Source organism: Bombyx mori, chromosome 8 (genome assembly GCF_030269925.1).
Source record: "Bombyx mori chromosome 8, ASM3026992v2".
Taxonomy (NCBI): Eukaryota; Metazoa; Arthropoda; class Insecta; order Lepidoptera; family Bombycidae; genus Bombyx; species Bombyx mori.
Window position 1 is genome coordinate 15791191 of NC_085114.1, and position 16966 is coordinate 15808156.

Consider the following 16966-nt stretch of genomic DNA (forward strand, 5'->3'; position numbering starts at 1 on the left):
AGTCTCTGTCTTAGTATATGTCCAGTCATTGTAGGTCCAATCTCCTGTCAAAGAGGCACCAGGACAAGTAGGAATACCTTAAGGACACTTGACAGACTCGTATTGTTTTACAAAATTACAAATTGTAGTTCCGTTACCTCAGTTATTATTAGAAACTGAAATAATGTGTGTGACATAACAAAAATAAATGTGACTCGTGTTATTTTAATTGTTGTTTCCGTATTAGAGTTCCATAAATATGTATAATGTAATTTTCACACACGAGCCAAGTTAAATTGCTTGAATAATCGCATTCACTGTTTTAGATTCAAGGTTGTTCGAGTGAAAAAAAAAACTGGTCAAGTGCGTGTCAGATAACTCATAATGAAAGGTTCCGTACTCATTAAAGTTCACAGCTACAATACAAAGTTATTTATAAATTTTATAATAGCCGTTAAGAATAATACCGGTCGAAAATGTTGTAAAAACCTGTCAATATATTTATTTAGGTATACTAACACTCGTTGAAAGTTTGTTCAAAAATTTGTATTCAAACACCTTCAGAATTAACTGCTAGCTATTTTATGACCCAAAAAAAAACATATGTTTAGCCAACTAGTCACTTATATTAATATATGTGTGTATACACATAATATTCACTCGTTCATCCAAAATTCATGTGCAACCAGCAACATGTATGTAATTTCGATATCGCCCTCTCATGCGGTTTATAGAAATCACCCACGTTCCTAATTTTATCTATAGAATTACGAAGAGACGAAATTCAAATGTACCAATTTCTGTGTTGCGGGTCCCAAAAACATAGAAATAAAATTTTAAGTCGAAAAATACAATTATATTTAATTTGTATTGTGGTCGTGGACAGTGACTTGTATGTATAACTGACCGTGACTACACGTGCCACGCCGCCCCTCACACGAGACGGTAATAGTATGTCAACTCTGAACTCAACCAGCTATTGCTAGTACGGCCTCCAGCGACCAGAGTCCTCCTGTCTATTTGTTTTACTGAAAATTTCCTTTAGGCATTTTTCACATTCCCCTTTGCATTTTTTTCACTTAAAAAACTGCTTGTAGGGAGTCTTGTGAGCTCGCACTAGTACCACAACCTTGCCGCGAAGCAGTAATGCGTTCTGGTTTGAAGGGTGCGGCACTCGTTGAACTATAGTACGAGACTCATGTCACACGGTGGTTGGCTGCATTTGGTTGGTTGTTGTTAATGTCTATTTGCTCCGGTAACCACTTAACACCAGGTCCGTGAACTCATCTAACTGAGGTAATGGTCATAATATCCAACCCGTGCTGGCGTATTGGATATCGCAGATTCGCAGGCATTTGGCACTTCGTTGTATAGTTAGCATGCACGGGTAGGTATAGTAGTCCTGTTCTTTTCTGCCGAAAACAGTCGTGCTTGGGACAACCGTTATTCAGGCAATCGAGACTTCTATGACTCATGTCTTAAGTTAGGCGGTCGGGTGGCATTCACGTCGTGATGTATGCGAGCTACGATAACCACTTTACACCATCTGAACCATAAATTCGCTCTCCTGTCTACGCCATAAAAACGCTACATTGGAATATTTTTTATGGCCGCGGCTATAGTTGTTTTTAGTCATGAATTCTAGTTCTATTTATATCTCAGTTGGACGGTTTAGCGTTATTCTATTTATAGTCATGACAAAACGCTCGAGTCTGTGCACACCCCGGCCCCCTCCTCCACGCCCCCTGCAACTGACAGTATAATATCAACAGTATTAACATGAAAACTTATGTTATGTAAAAGAATTTGTTACTCGTGTATCGAAATAAAAAGGAGGTCTTATTTTTTTGTTAGGCATAAATTTGCATAGACATTAAAAATTCGGAACACGTGTAGACTGTTTCGCGTGTAGCATACACATACATCGCTTGGTTTATTCTGAGGATTATACGAGTCGTTGACACGATAATTTATTTAAGGTTTAATTTCATGTTTTTTTTCACATTCTCGCAAACGACTTGCGCGATAAAACTATGAATATTGAATAATATAAACAAAACCGCAAAAGTTATAAATTTGCGTCCTTATAAACTGTTTTCAAAGGTTAGTCACGTCGGATATATAAATATAAACTTAAAAGCCTTTTTATTTCTTGCAACCAATGATTAACAAATTTCATAATACATAGAATATATACCCCTTTTTACTTTTTTTTTTTTGCTTATTTGCAAGAACCTCTCCTCGAGTGAAGGCCTCTTGCAATGAAAACCAATGTTCTCTATTCTCGGCCACTTGTATCCAGTTTGGGTCCGCTGTCCTTATGGTGTCATCCTGCCATCTTGTGTAAGGTCTACCTCTGTGTCTCTTTCCCACTGTACCGCTCCACAAAGTAACTCTTTAGGTCCATCTTCCATCTTGTAACCTTGCTACGTGGCCCGCCCATTTCCATTTCAGTCTTTGGGCATGGCTTAGAGCGCCGCGGCGCCGGTGGCTTTTGACATAATATGTATTTATTATTCTTGTGTCTTATTTTTTGTCTTTTATTAATGTTCAGTATACTACAATTCAAGCCTCGTTGGCAACTGGTGATTTGGTGACTGGACTGGTGAGGCTCTCGTAAGACCAGCTAGGCCGTCAAGTGGATATGCTACACCGGGATAAAAACCGATCATAAATAACACTTTGAATAAAAAACTAAAAATAGATTTTCCTCAAAGCAAACAAATACAAAATTTATTTAAGAGCAATTCTATAGGTATTATTAGTTCTGTTAATAAAGATGGATGTTTTCCTGTAAGACTTACAATTCATTACTAATTAGTAAAGCTCACAAGAGATCTACTCCAGCAACGGACTGATTAAGACAACTTGAAAGGTAGTTAAGGATAACGTCTTCGTCGTGGTCTTAAGGATAACGTGATGCGACTATGTTGGGTTCGATTGCTGTAGGCGTGCGCTGATGGATGTATCTACATACTGAACACGTGTTCATGTAGAAGCTTTATGAAGAGTGTAAACATGCGTTATGGACTGGCAAGTCTTGAGAACCCGTTTTAGGTCTCATGCCTATTTTTGCTGTACGAAATCAAACGTTCCAGCTTAAAAAGTGGGGCAGATGTTATACAATACAACTCCCACTCCATTTTTTTATTGCTAAGATGGGTGGACGAGCTCACAGCTCACCTGGTGTTAAGTGGTTACTGGAGCCCATAGACATCTTCAACGTAAATGCATCACCCATTTGAGATATAAGTTTTAAGGTCTCAGTATATGTCCCAAGTCCAGGTTGCAAGGTGGCCATATTCGCCAAGTGATGGTTATTGGCTCTGTAACCTTAACGCCGCGTGGGTTGTCGGCACGTCAGCTTATCTAGTACAATAAAAAAAGCGTAGTTGTATAAAAACTTGTTAATATTGATGGAAAACAGGATTTGATTAGTGCAGAAGGACCCAATATTGAACGACGCAAGCTTTGATTATATGATGTGTATATAATCAGAGGACGCAAGTTTGTTTGTTTGGCACGCCCTCGCACTTCCAGCGGTGACTGTACCTGTTCTATTTATAGTAACGGATTGACAATCATGCGTTCTAGCCGTGTTTATTTATAATATAATTTAACTATGTATGTTACACATTATGCTGTCAGGATTAATAGTACTTGCGATTTAATGTTTTGTATTATATTAAATGTCTATTTTATTTATCCATCCTTCGCTGACCACGTACTGTAGAGTGAGATAGGCGATGATAACCCGATGTAATAGACAGTTCGTCGTGGTAAACCTGATGATGGAATCATTTAAAAAATGATGTTACCAATACCGGGAAAATTAGTATATGTCTAGTATAATCAAAATTCGATCATATTGACAAACGTCTCAAAATTTATATTTTGTTTTATTGCCTTTGTAGGCAGACGAGCGTACGGCCCACCTGATGGTAAGTGGTTACCGTCGCCCATGGACTTCAGCAATGCCAGGAGCAGAGCCAAGCCGCTGCCTACTGCTTAATACTCTTCACAAGCTTCGTTCATGTTATGTATTACATTTTTGTTGTTACCGATTTTTTTTTGGATGAGTGGAAAAACAAATACTTCCTATCATTATATAATATAATAGATTTAATAATAAATGTACCAAACAAGACCATTAATTACAAAATCTTCTGTTTATTGACCGGCTCTTTATTCGTTTAGTAGCTGCGGACATAATTTGAATTTACTAAAAAAAATCTCTCTCTGTCTCCAAAATGTCAAAAAGAGCATTGAGAAATAAAAAATATTGTTCATTTGGAAGCTCGTTTCTTTGTCTTTTTAAACGTTGTATCGTTGTTGTTGGCTCTGCAAATGACGACAGATGGCGCTCGAGTAGTTTAAAAAAAATCGATATTTTTCATATAATAGTCACTGCGAACTGTGAACTGGTTTCATAGGCACGTTACATAATTCGACGCTTGAAAGGCAAAAGTGACTAAGCGACAATAACTGCTTTGTACATAAATGATAGGCAATGACCATATTCGATGCGCAAAAAAAAAATTTTTCTAGGTCTATTAAAATCATTTCAATCCTACAGCTACTAGCTAGATTCTACTACAGCTAGATTCGTTAAAATAAATTTAGTTTTCAGATATTTCAACTTTAAATTAGTCTACTGTAAAGTTCACGCATTGTCGCTTAGTCATGTTTGCCTTTCAAGCGTCGAAGTATTATTATTATAATTAAAAATCTTGAGGTGACAGTGATTACGATGGAATTTCGATCATTACGCGAAAAGTGATTAAATGAAATGATGACAGTGGTCCCCTATCCATCCACAATACATAAACAAACTACAATTTGCACAGTAAACGTCACCGATATCCCATTTAATGGCTCTTATCTCGAGTTATAACATCATGATCAATACTTTTTTTTATGATTGAGCGATTATTGGTGGCCCGGATGCCTTTCTAGTTTCACAAGGACAGGTGGATGAACAAGGTCTCAGCCAGGAGGGGTGGGATTTGTTAACAGCTACCCGAGCGCCTCCAAGGGAGACCTAACAACTCAAGAGTAGCTGCTTCGCGAATGAGTGTGTTGGTGTGTTGGTGGGTTTGTGTGTTGAGTGACCAACAGTTGAACAGAGTCTGAATAGCAATAAAGCGCTGGAAGCCAGAGCGCCACGTCTATCCGCGTCCGCCAAGTGGAGAACATCGTGTTGGACGAGTTGCCGCGTCGTCACTATTTCGGTCGCTGTCGATACTTTCCCATACGTCCGTTTATTCCCGGAGTCGGAGTTAACGGCTTTCTATATTTAGTCCGTTCATTGTTTGGTCTTACACAATTTTAGAAAGTTGCTGGACGTTACGGGTTCATGTCGCCGCGCCGCCTGTACTGCGCTTCGTCGCTCGTGGACATCAGCAATGCAAATCGTCTAAGGGTTCTTAGACCTCTTTTGAAAGAGTTCATATCATAGCGGTCGGGAAACACCCGGTCCAATAACGGTCTTTTGACCTGTATTATGGATGAACGGATGAGTCCAAATAGTAGGAGTGAATTCTGAAATCATCTCAATTAATTGCTTAGATCACTCCCCATTAAGAACAAATCGTATTACATCCGTAGGCTTAAAACTGTCAGATTATTTAATTGTAAGTCTGTTTGTACGGTCCCTAATATATATATATATGTATATGTATTACCGATAGAAACGTATATCGTAAATATACTTTATTTACTTCAATTATGTGTTTACATTTGATAAATATTAAATAGTTGTCACATAAAACATGTTTACATGTTACATGTCAAGACTACTAGCGACCCGCTCTCACATTGTTTCGGGGACTGTAATTTATTATTGATCTTATTGAATATTCTTTTACACAAATCTGGTCCTGACACTAACAAACAATAAAGAAAACGTAACAAACAAAAAAATCTAATCTATCCTCTTTCTTGTATATGTATTAACGTTTCACTATTCTGGTAATAACGGATTACAAATCTAGTCTAGTCTAGTCTAGATATATAAAAATGAATTGCTGTTCGTTAGTCTCGCTAAAATTCGCGAACGGCTGGACCGATTTGGCTAATTTTGGTCTTGAATTATTTGTTGAAGTCCAGAGAAGGTTTAAAAGGTAGATAAATATGAAATTGCTCGGAATTAAATAAAAATAACAATTTTGTTTATCCTTTGGTGTGTCCCCGCCGGACGAATGCCTTTTGTTTGTTTTAAGTTTATTTTATACAAATGTTTAGGTCTTTTAATTATCGATTGAGGCACTACGAAGTCTGCCGGGTCAGCTAGTACAAGATAAATATATGCTGTAACGGGCTTTTAGGACAATTTGAGATAATCATTTCCATTTTACATTATATACGTGTAACTCCACCTGTTTTTGCGGCGCACGTCAGAATAGCTCGCAGATGGCAGATTTTTTCCTTCTTACTTGACATTAATCCTTATATTTTGGATAATTCACACTATATTTTTATAGGGAAGGAAGGAAGAAGAGTGAGTAAATTAAAGTAATTAAGTAATTGACGAGAGAGTAAATTATATTTTAAAATGCTTTTATTAGCTTGGCATATATCTCTTATGTTTTTTTTTATTGCCCTTGTAGGCAGACGAGCATACAGCCCACCTTATGGTGAGTGGTTATCGTCGCCCATGGACGTCGGCAATGCCAGGGGCAAAGCCAAGCCGCTGCCTACCGCTTAATACTCACCACAAGCCTCGTTTGAAGAAGGACATGTCATAGCGCTCGGGAAACACCGTGGATGGGAGCTCATTCCATAGCCGGATGGTACGTGGCAAAAAAGACCTCTGGAAACGCACTGTGGGTGACCACAGTGGCTCTAGGTAGTATGGATGAAGTCTACTCCGGTGGCGGGCGGTGCGATGGTAAAAACGAGATGCCGGTATCATCTCGAACAGAGCATTCCCCATGGAACATACGGTACAAAATACAGAGGGAACCGAAGTCTCTCCGCAGACCCAGAGGTTCCAAACGATCCGTCAGAATGGGATTATCGACAATCCGAACGGCCCTCCTCTGTATGGAGTCAAATGGAAGAAGCTGCTTCTGTTTATTTCTATGTAACGGAATCTTTGAAAACATTTTCTCCGACTTCAAGGCGTTCAATTGACTTGAACATTTGCACGCGCATCGAGGCCCGATGACAATACAATCATTTAATAATTACTGTATTGTCATTAAAAACAAGAGGCAAAAAAAATATTGAATTAATTGTTAGTTCGGTTTGCTATTTAAGCGGGTTTTTTTTTTAATAATAGTTTCCATAATAATAAATATGTTTTAATAAATAATTGTCACCGACCGGTATAAATGTAAACATATTTGATAATAAACATAATTTAGATTATTTTAGATCAATGTGATTAAAATTCTTAGTATTGCCTATCGTAGTCATAAATTTGAATATTTCTAAATAAAATTACTGAAGTAATTTGAATAATATTTGAATTTATAAACTTGTTTTTGTTATTTTGTGCATATTTTGAAATTAACCTCATATTATACTTGTTGTATTTCCTCTGAAGTGTTCGCGATCCCAACACATTAATGTTACAATAAGTTTTAGTTTACATTTTCTTTAGTAGTAGCGTTGTTGGTTGAACGACCTCACTGCCTACCTGGTATTAAGTCAACTTTTTCATAGATAACAATGCCGCCACCAATCTTCGTATGAAGTCCGAATCGCAATTTACGATTGTCCCACCCTTTGGTAACCATGAGGAGGGTGGTGCTAGTGTGGGACAACAAGATTAGTTATTACGGCGATCTGTAGGTTCTGCTAATTTTATATACCTTACACGGTACTGTAATGTAATGTATACCTGAATAATTAATATTTCGTTCAATTGTCAAATTCCGAACTCTTAAAATATCCATAATGAAGTTAACCGCATGCGTCGCGCAAGCTATGCATCTTTCTTTGGCTCCGCCTCAGTCCTGTAAAAAATGAATCGCATATATTTATGTGAATAATAATAAAATAAAATAAAAACACGAAGTCGTTCCAGATTTAGGTTTAACAGTTTATAAATAAACGCAGCACGGAATGCGCCCATCTGTATTTAGACTAAGACGTTTCGTGGCGGGAGAGATATGTTTGTGTGTGTCTATTTGTGTGCGCGGCAAGGGAACAGGTTGACGGGGGAAAAAGAATTGGGGAAAGCGAGGCACGTGTCGAGGACCCGGCTCTGTTGACAGGTGCACGTGCTCTAGGTCAAAGCTCAGGCACGTGTGTGTCGTTAAAGGAGTTATTTTTTTGTAGGTTCCTTGTAAATGAGTTCACCTGTTATACTCTGTTTTATTTTTTAATATGTCCCAATAAATTTGCTTAGTCGCTTTTGTGTATGTAAAGCCTCACATATGTCGATACAGGTTTTCGTAAGCTCTAGACATAATGACTACAAGAATATTGTTGTACAGCTTAACAATTCGCCGTCGTCTGTGACCAAGGGAACTATTAGGAATTCGGTCGGGGCCGGAAATTTAACTTTTATTAGGGTTTTCGATTACAACAACTAATTAAGGCCTATAAAATCAAAGGCAGCTAAATCCAAGTCTGTCAAATATTCAGGTAAACTACAAAAATCGGCCCTAAACACGTTATTACGGATCCTCCCGATCCATCGAAGTACTGCTCTTGCTAGGACCAGTGTTAGCAACACTACCGGTTTGAGAAGCTGAAATAACTGTTCGGATAGCTAAGATATTCTTTATTTTAAAGCAGATTTATAAAGAATGAGAATATTACTAATAATCTGAATTTTAAATGTATGTAATTTTTATTAGTACTTAGTACAGAGTAAAAATAAAAATTTTGAACTGAATTTGTTAGAGATTTAGCTGCACGTCCAACTAACTAAACAAGATAGCGCCATTGCTAATCCATTTTACGACATTAAGGCGTTTAGCTGCCTTTGATTTTACAGGCCTTAATTGCACCTTGGACCTCTTGTGAGTCCGCGCGGGTAGGTACCACCGCCTCCTGCCTATTTCTGCCGTGAAGCGGTAATGCGTTTCGGTTTGAAGGGCGGGGCAGCCGTTGTAACTATATGGGTGGCACATTTACGTTGTAGATGTCTATGGGCTCCAGTAACCACTTAACACCAGGTGGGCTGTGAGCTCGTCCAACCATCTAAGCAATAAAAAAAAACCTTGTCTGGTTCTCTTCGTGTTAAGGGCTCGCGTACCATAAGCCTGCTATATAAATACACAAGTGTCGATTGCATTCGTTAGTAAATGAATATGGTTTACCGTACTGATCGTAATTATTGTTTACTTTGGAGTTTTTTTACTTTTTTTTTTTTTTTTTTTTTATGATTGAAAGTTTACTGGTGGCCCGAAGGCCTTTCCAGTTTCACCAGGACAGGTGGGCGAGCAAAGGCTCAGCCAAGAGGGGTGGGATTTGCTAACAACTGCCCGAGCGCCTCCGAAGGAGACCTAACAACTCAAGAGCAATTGTTTCGCGAATGAATCTACTACCGGATCGGAATCGCGACCCGCTGAGAAGATCCGGCGAGAAACTCAGCGGGCTGATGCATGGGTTAAGTTGCACGTCGACCTCTTTGTCGAGTTCGACGAGTACGGTTACCGGGGTCCCTAAGCCTGCCCCTAGTATTAGAGCTGAAGGCATCTAATGCAAAGGTTATTGGATCTGATGGATCCGTAAGGACGTGTCTAGGGCGTCGACGGTGACTGGCTCCTGCATGATCAGGATTCGGGGAGTAGTCAGCGGCGGCAACGATAAGGTGATTATCATGACGCATAGCCTTATCGAAGTATCGTTCCGACGCTGACTTCATGTATTTCCGAATTGATTCGAGGCCCAGGTCGTCGTGTAGGTCAACGTTCCTCACGAACCACGGAGCCCCGACAGCTAACCTGCAAAAGCGGGATTGTAGAGATTGGAGGGTGTCTATGTGTGTGCGGGCCGCGTGAGCGAACACCACACTCGCGTAAGTCATGACGGGCAGTTTTTTTACTGTTGTCGTTTCGTCAGTACCAACATAAAACTGGATCGAACTGGAGACGAGCGTGTCGGTACATTAAAGATATTTATTGGAACTATATTATGGTGTATAAGAATTTTAATCGCAGATTTTTTATTTTTGTTTTTCGTTCGTTCGTATGATTTCTTTTTGCCCATATAGGTAGACAAACATGCTGATGATAAGTGGTTACCGTCGCTCATGGACATCAGCAATGCCAGGGGCACAGCCAAGTCGCCGCCTATCAGAAACCGTTTCATCAAACGGCACGCAAATGATAACTTAATATAAGATAAGTCACTTATTGTAACTTGTTTGTTTAATAGATTGTAATTTGTAATAGAATCTGAAAAAAAAACCACTCAGCTGAATACCGTTACACAAAGCAAAATTATTTTCAGAACAAAGTGAAAGAATGCCTGCTTATTCCCGCCGTGAAGCAGTAATGCATTTCGGTTTGAAGGGTGGGGCAGCCGTTGTAACTATACTTGAAACCTTAGAACTTATGTCTCAAGGTGGGTGGCGCATTACGTTGTAGATGTCTATGGGCTCCAGTAACCACTTAACACCAGGTGGGCTGTGAGCTCGTCCACCTATCTAAGCAATAAAAAAATAATCGAATATAGTTTGAGCCCAATAAATCGGATATACGACTGCTGTAAACCCTGTTATTGCTTTATAAATATTCGATACTGAGAAAGGATGACATTGTCCAATACAGCACAATCTAAAACTGCAACGACAAAGCCAACAACAACTTTGAAATATTTACATAATCGAAACAAAGAACGCACACATACGAACGTGCCTCAATCGTCACGGAATCCTTTGGGCGGTGAACTAGCAGCCTTTGTACGTTAAACTAATTATAGAAATACTATTTATAAGCGTGATTCACTCCTGCGCCGCGCCGCGTACCAAACGAACGATTTATACGCCACGCACATCTGGGTGTTGGCCTATTTTTTAAATCGTGTCTTATTAATAATATTATTATATGATGGTTCGTTAAAGGGTAAAGGGTTTTTTGGTGTACATCGTTAGATTAGCTCACGATTCAAACCCTTAATTGGTACCTGTGGTCGTAGGTTCTACGCCGTGAATTCAATATCACAATCTGCAAGTAGTTTCGTTTACTAATAGTTATGTTAAATTATTATTTGTTAATTGCATAAAAATTCTCAGCTATTCCATTATTGTTTTCGTAAAACACTGTGTTATTTATTGAACCTATTCTCTATTTTTCTTGGTTGTAATGCATAAGATTGACCAATTAGATCCCGGTGACGCTGGTTTTCGCCGTTTATTCAATAAATATTCCAAGAATACATTACAATCAATGACGTCTTATATATAATGTATATCATAAATAAAATATTAATACAGCTTACTTTGCGTTGTCTGTATAAATGTTGTGGAATAATCGTACTGTTCGTAAATTTATGATCATTTCAAGATGGTAATGTTACGGTAAATAAGTAGGACTTGTTTTGATTGATTTGTTTATCTGCTTGCTTTCCGCGCGTCGAACTATCAATCTATTTTCCCCTATCTAATTGCTGTTAGCCTAAGGTAGTATTCCAACTACGCTAAGACGGGTAGGTACAAGAGCAGTGCTTCGGTAAATTTACCATCGGATCGAAATCGCGACCCACTAGAAAATCCGGCGAGAAATTCAGTGGGCTGTGTCTATGGAATAGGTTGTACGTCGAACTCTCGTGACCGGTGCTTGGAGACTCTAAAAGCACCAAGAGAGGATCTAGAGGATTCGACCAGACATATTTTGGGCGACGATGGCTTTTCCTTAACCCGTCACCTGGGTTGAAGATTATATAGTTGGAGGAGGCCACGATAAGAGTGTTATGCGCCGCTTTTTCAAAGAAGCGTTCTGACGCAGTCTTCAGAAACTTACGTATCGGTTCTAATTGGAGGTCATCGTGAATATCTACATTTCTCATGTACCACGGTGATCCGACGATTATCTTGCAGAAACAGGATTGGACTATCCGTAGAGGAATAATGTGTGTACAATCTATTTAAGGAGTCTTATTTACCAATCAACAAGTCAGTAATGGTCTGGGCCTCACATATAGAACGAATGATTCTTAAGAACTGTTGCCACTATTGAGCGTCTTTCTTTCTATGAGCACTCACGAATAATTCACATCGTGAACTTGCGTTTTATAATTTGATGAATGTTAGTTTTCCGTTGTTTCAGGTCTAGTAACAAAAACATATCAATAATGATACTTCGGAAAATTGAAAACACACGTTCCGAAGCTGTGTATTCTTAGTTGATACGAGAGGGCTCGGTCGAGCGACTTTAGAAGTATGTAAATAAGCATATCAATGTAGGAAGAAAATAAAAACGCCCCCTATAAAGAAACAAGATAGTGCTTGCTGCTAATTACCAATACAATAGCATTCCCGATCCTGCGGACAGAATGGAAAGCAGTCGACGTCGCCCAAAACACGTCATTTCAGATCCTCCCGATCCAATAACGGTGCTTTTAGGTACCTCAAGCACCGATCATCGTTCTCGTCGAACCCGTTGCTTGCGACGAAGGGCTCGACGAGTAAATGAAACCCACAGACACAGCCCATTGAGTTTCTCGCCAGTGGGCGCCCAGTGGGTCGCGCTTCCGATCCGGTGGTAGATTCTCCGAAGCACGGCTCTTGCTAGGGTTAGTGTTAGCAACGTCGTCAGGTTTGAGCCCCGTGAGCTCACCTACTAGTTAAGGTTGCGCTGAAATAGCCTCTCAAGACTATCTTAGGTAGGAAAAAAAATGCAATAGGAATGGAAAGATTGATTTTCCACATTCGTACGCAATTGTAATGCATTTAGAAACGTGCGTTGTCCGCGACACAAGATCTTGAAATTAGGTTCGAACTTTTTGAAGCATTAAGTATTTTATAATAAAACAGAAATTAAATTAGATGTTCATTTCACGAAGAGACCAGCCACTTTTCATTTCAGCGGCTTCGGAAACATTCCTCCTAAAATGCTCGCAGATAAATTCGTGCATTTGGCAGTCAGTTAACGGTTGCATCGACGAACGCAAACTATTAATAAACTGTAAACACTCCTGTGGAGTTTTCATTCGCGTTCGCGTTCTCACGTGTTTTTTCCGCTATCCCGAAACATTTCATAAACATCGTGTTATAGTTTAACAGCCGGACGGGATGCTGGGTTCGTTCCGAGTCGGTTCACGGAATCGCCGTCCGTCCGCGTCGTGCTCGACGGAAATAGACGCCAGACACACGCGCGTGAATTTGACGGGAGACAGTGACTTCGCCTGACAAATCGATTTTAATGGAACACATAGTTTCATCATCGTAATAACATTTAAGGGCAGTTACTCAGGAATTTTAGCCGCATTATACAGGTCGACGACCTCACGAATCACCTGAAGTTATATGTCTTTATTGGAACCCATCGACATCAAAGCCGGCACCGCTTACTTTGCAACATAATTGTATCGAGCTCCCTTTCGCATAATCTAAGGTATTCGACCGTATTCGACCATGACATCCGCGACATATTATTATGGTGTCTATGATTGTAGCCTGGTATCAGTTAGGCCATGCTTGTCCACTCATTTACGTTGGAAAATACCTGAATCAGTCTTTTATTTGTGTAGCGGTAAACCGTAACCACATCAAGAGAACTCTGTAGCTCGGTCTGTAATCGGTATTTAATAAAAAAAAAACGTTGCTTGCTTGTTTGCTTTGACGTCATACAGTCCTGTGAAAAGAGAAACAGCTGTTTAGACGGCTTTTGTGCATGAATTATCTACGATTTTAATTTAGATGTAACTGAAAGCGTTGTTTACATTAATAACGTGTTGAATTGAAACACAGACAAGACATTGTTTGTTCGTTACGCTTCGTAATGCTATTATTAGGTTACGTTAACTCATTAACAATCACATCAAAACAGAATCATTGACGTAAAACATTATTTACAATTCATAATGAACGCCACGTGCCCTAACGTAATACCCGATCGTATGTACACGGCTGTTCCGAAAATATTTCATTTCATACATTTTATTTTCGTTACTCGTGTATTTTTAGGAACGATCTCTCTTTCTCGTTTTTTTTTTTTATGAAACGATACATTACAGTTACGCGCTGTATCGAAGAATATAAAAATAAGTTTTTTTATTTTTATTTTAAATGTAGCGTGTTGCATCAAGATGCTGCAGCTTAGACGCTAATTATTTATTTCAACGACTCCACTCTGCTGTTTTTGTCCGAAAAGTAAAGGTCTTTCGACGTATATCTTACACAAAAACTATCGAATTGAAGTAAAACAAATATGTAGTTTAATATGCAAGATCTTTTAAAACTATTCTATTTACTACTGTTTAGATTTACCGATGTTTCCTTTTATGTACATTTTGCACCAAATCAATACATACATACAATATACATATATCGTAAAGTAAAACCTTGCGAAGAGAGAAGTGAAGTCAATTGAACGACAGGAGTCCCGACACGCGTGTTGTTTAACGTAGAAAAATTCGACTGAATCAGTTATCTGTGGCGTGAATGCGTAAAACAATTACAAGTAAACATTGATTTTTATAAATGTATCGTTCTTGCAGCTGATTGCGAGTGTCACTCTTGTATTTTTTTTATTGCTTAGTTGGGTGCACGATTTCACAGACCACCTGGTGTTAAGTGGTTACTGGAGCCCATAGACATTTACAACGTAAACGCGCCACCCACCTTGAGATATAAGTGAGTGAGAAATAGGATAACGTCTCAAGTATGGTTATAACGGCTGCCCCGCCCTTCAAACCGAAACTCATTACTGCTTCACGGCAGAAATAGGCGGGGTGCCGTGAAGCACAAAATTTGACTATTATAGTAAAATTTTGTTCGTTCAATGTGGAGTGCACATTTGGTTATTAAAATAGCCCACATTGTACCGTGATGACGTTGTAAACAGTTTACAAGTACGTAAATAGACCGCGTTCGATTCTGTATGTGGGACGTTCGAAGATTGCTTTTATGGCTGTTTATATTTGGCGTCCGCCGCGCCGGGAGCGACGACGGTGCTTCGCGCTGCGACCTTTGGGTAATTTAGATTAGGATTATACGGCAATCGACGCGACGCAGCGCACGGGAACATCACTTGCATCAGTGCGACTCGGACGTATGCTTGCATCGAAAAAATATGAGGAACGAACAGAAAAGAGTCTACTGTATATTTTTTATTCAAAACTAGGTGACCCGGCAGACTTCGTAGTGCCTCAAATAAACTTAAAACAAACAAAATGAATTCGTCCGACGGGGGACACAACAAAGGGAAAGCAAAATTGTTATTTTTAATTAATTCCGAGCATTTTCATATTTATCTACCCTTTAAACCTTCTCTGGACTTCCACAAAGACCAAAATTAGTCAAATCGGTCCAGCCGTTCTCGAGTTTTAGCGAGACTAACGAACAGCAATTCATTTTTATATAATATATAGATAGATGAAAAATTAGCGACTTGTCATCTTTGATGTCTACGGGTGACTGCTGTAAGTATATAAAACAGGACAGGCCGTTGGTTGACAATAAATTAAAATTTTCTTAATATTGGCCCTGAAGAGACGGAATTTTCGCCAGAAATCTTTCAATCGATTTTCATTAAATACGAATCTATTATTAATGTTAAAAATTAAAACATTTCGAAGTTGATTGATTATTTTTTATTGCCTGATCAAAATCTGATTGTAAACACGAACAAAAAAATAAAATGTGAGAATAAGTAACTGCTGCAAAACTCTTGCCCGACGCATGTATAAATTATCTTACAAGATACAACGTAATAATAACATTATAAGAACGGCAACTGTAGGTGTCAGAATCAGAACCAAATTAAAACTAATATGCGGTAAACTTTCATTTATAACGTATATTTCATATATATTTTTATTTTATTTAAACGGTTCATTTATATTATGAATCGAGTCCAATTAATATAAATCCAATTAATATAAAATACAGCTAATCGAAAAACACATTTAGTGTAATAAACATTTTTTGTTTTTGTTTTGAACAAAACGAAAGGCACCTACCTACCTGACTGTACCAGCCACGTGACATCTGTTTCCGAACAAAAAACCAATTTCGTCCGGAACTCACATTTTCTTTACGAAACAACTTTAGAGAAAAATGTTGTTTTGTTAAAAAATAACCGCATGATTAGGTAATGTATCCAACTTTAGTGGGATGTGGCGTATTGTTTACGGCAAGCATTGTTGGTAAACAAACGAAATGAAATCTGTCCACTTAAACGGTGCGAGCGAGCGACCACGTTAGAGCTGAATGACTTTTTTATTTTATAGCTTAGATGGGTGGACGAGCTCACAGCCCACCTGGTGTTAAGTGGTTACTGGAGCCCATAGACATCTACCACGTAAATGCGCCACCCACCTTGAGATATAAGTTCTAAGGTCTCAAGTTACAACTGCTGCCCCACCCTTCAAACGCATTACTGCTTCACGACAGAAATAGGCGGGGTGGTGGTACCTACCCGTGCGGACTCACAAGAGGTCCTACCACCAGTAATTACGCACATTATAATTTTGCGGGTTTGTTTTTTATTACACGATGTTATTCCTTCACCGTGGAAGTCAATCGTGAACATTTGTTGAGTACGTATTTCATTAGAAAAATTGGTACCCGCTTGAGATTCGAACACCGATGCATCGCTCAACACGAATGCACCGGACGTCTTATCCTTTAGGCCACGACGACCTGAAATACAAAACCTTTCTAAAGAATATTGTTTAGGCAGTCATGCAATCGATATATGCATATTATTATGTATTCAATAGATACGTAGCAAATTGTCCACTGCGAGCATTATTTGACCCGTCAATCAATGTATATTTGAGACAACTCATAGTCATCCATTGACTCCAGTCTTTTACGGCTATACATCGTGATACATATTCGTGATCCCATTTGTAAAGCGCC

The 16966-nt window shown here is 38.9% G+C and overlaps 1 protein-coding gene across 16 annotated transcripts in view; it reads left to right on the top strand.

Annotated features, from left to right (window-relative positions):
- The window catches only part of LOC105841244 (histone deacetylase 5), a 106573-nt gene that overhangs the window by 64540 nt on the left and 25067 nt on the right, over positions 1-16966 (top strand). The window lies entirely within an intron of this gene.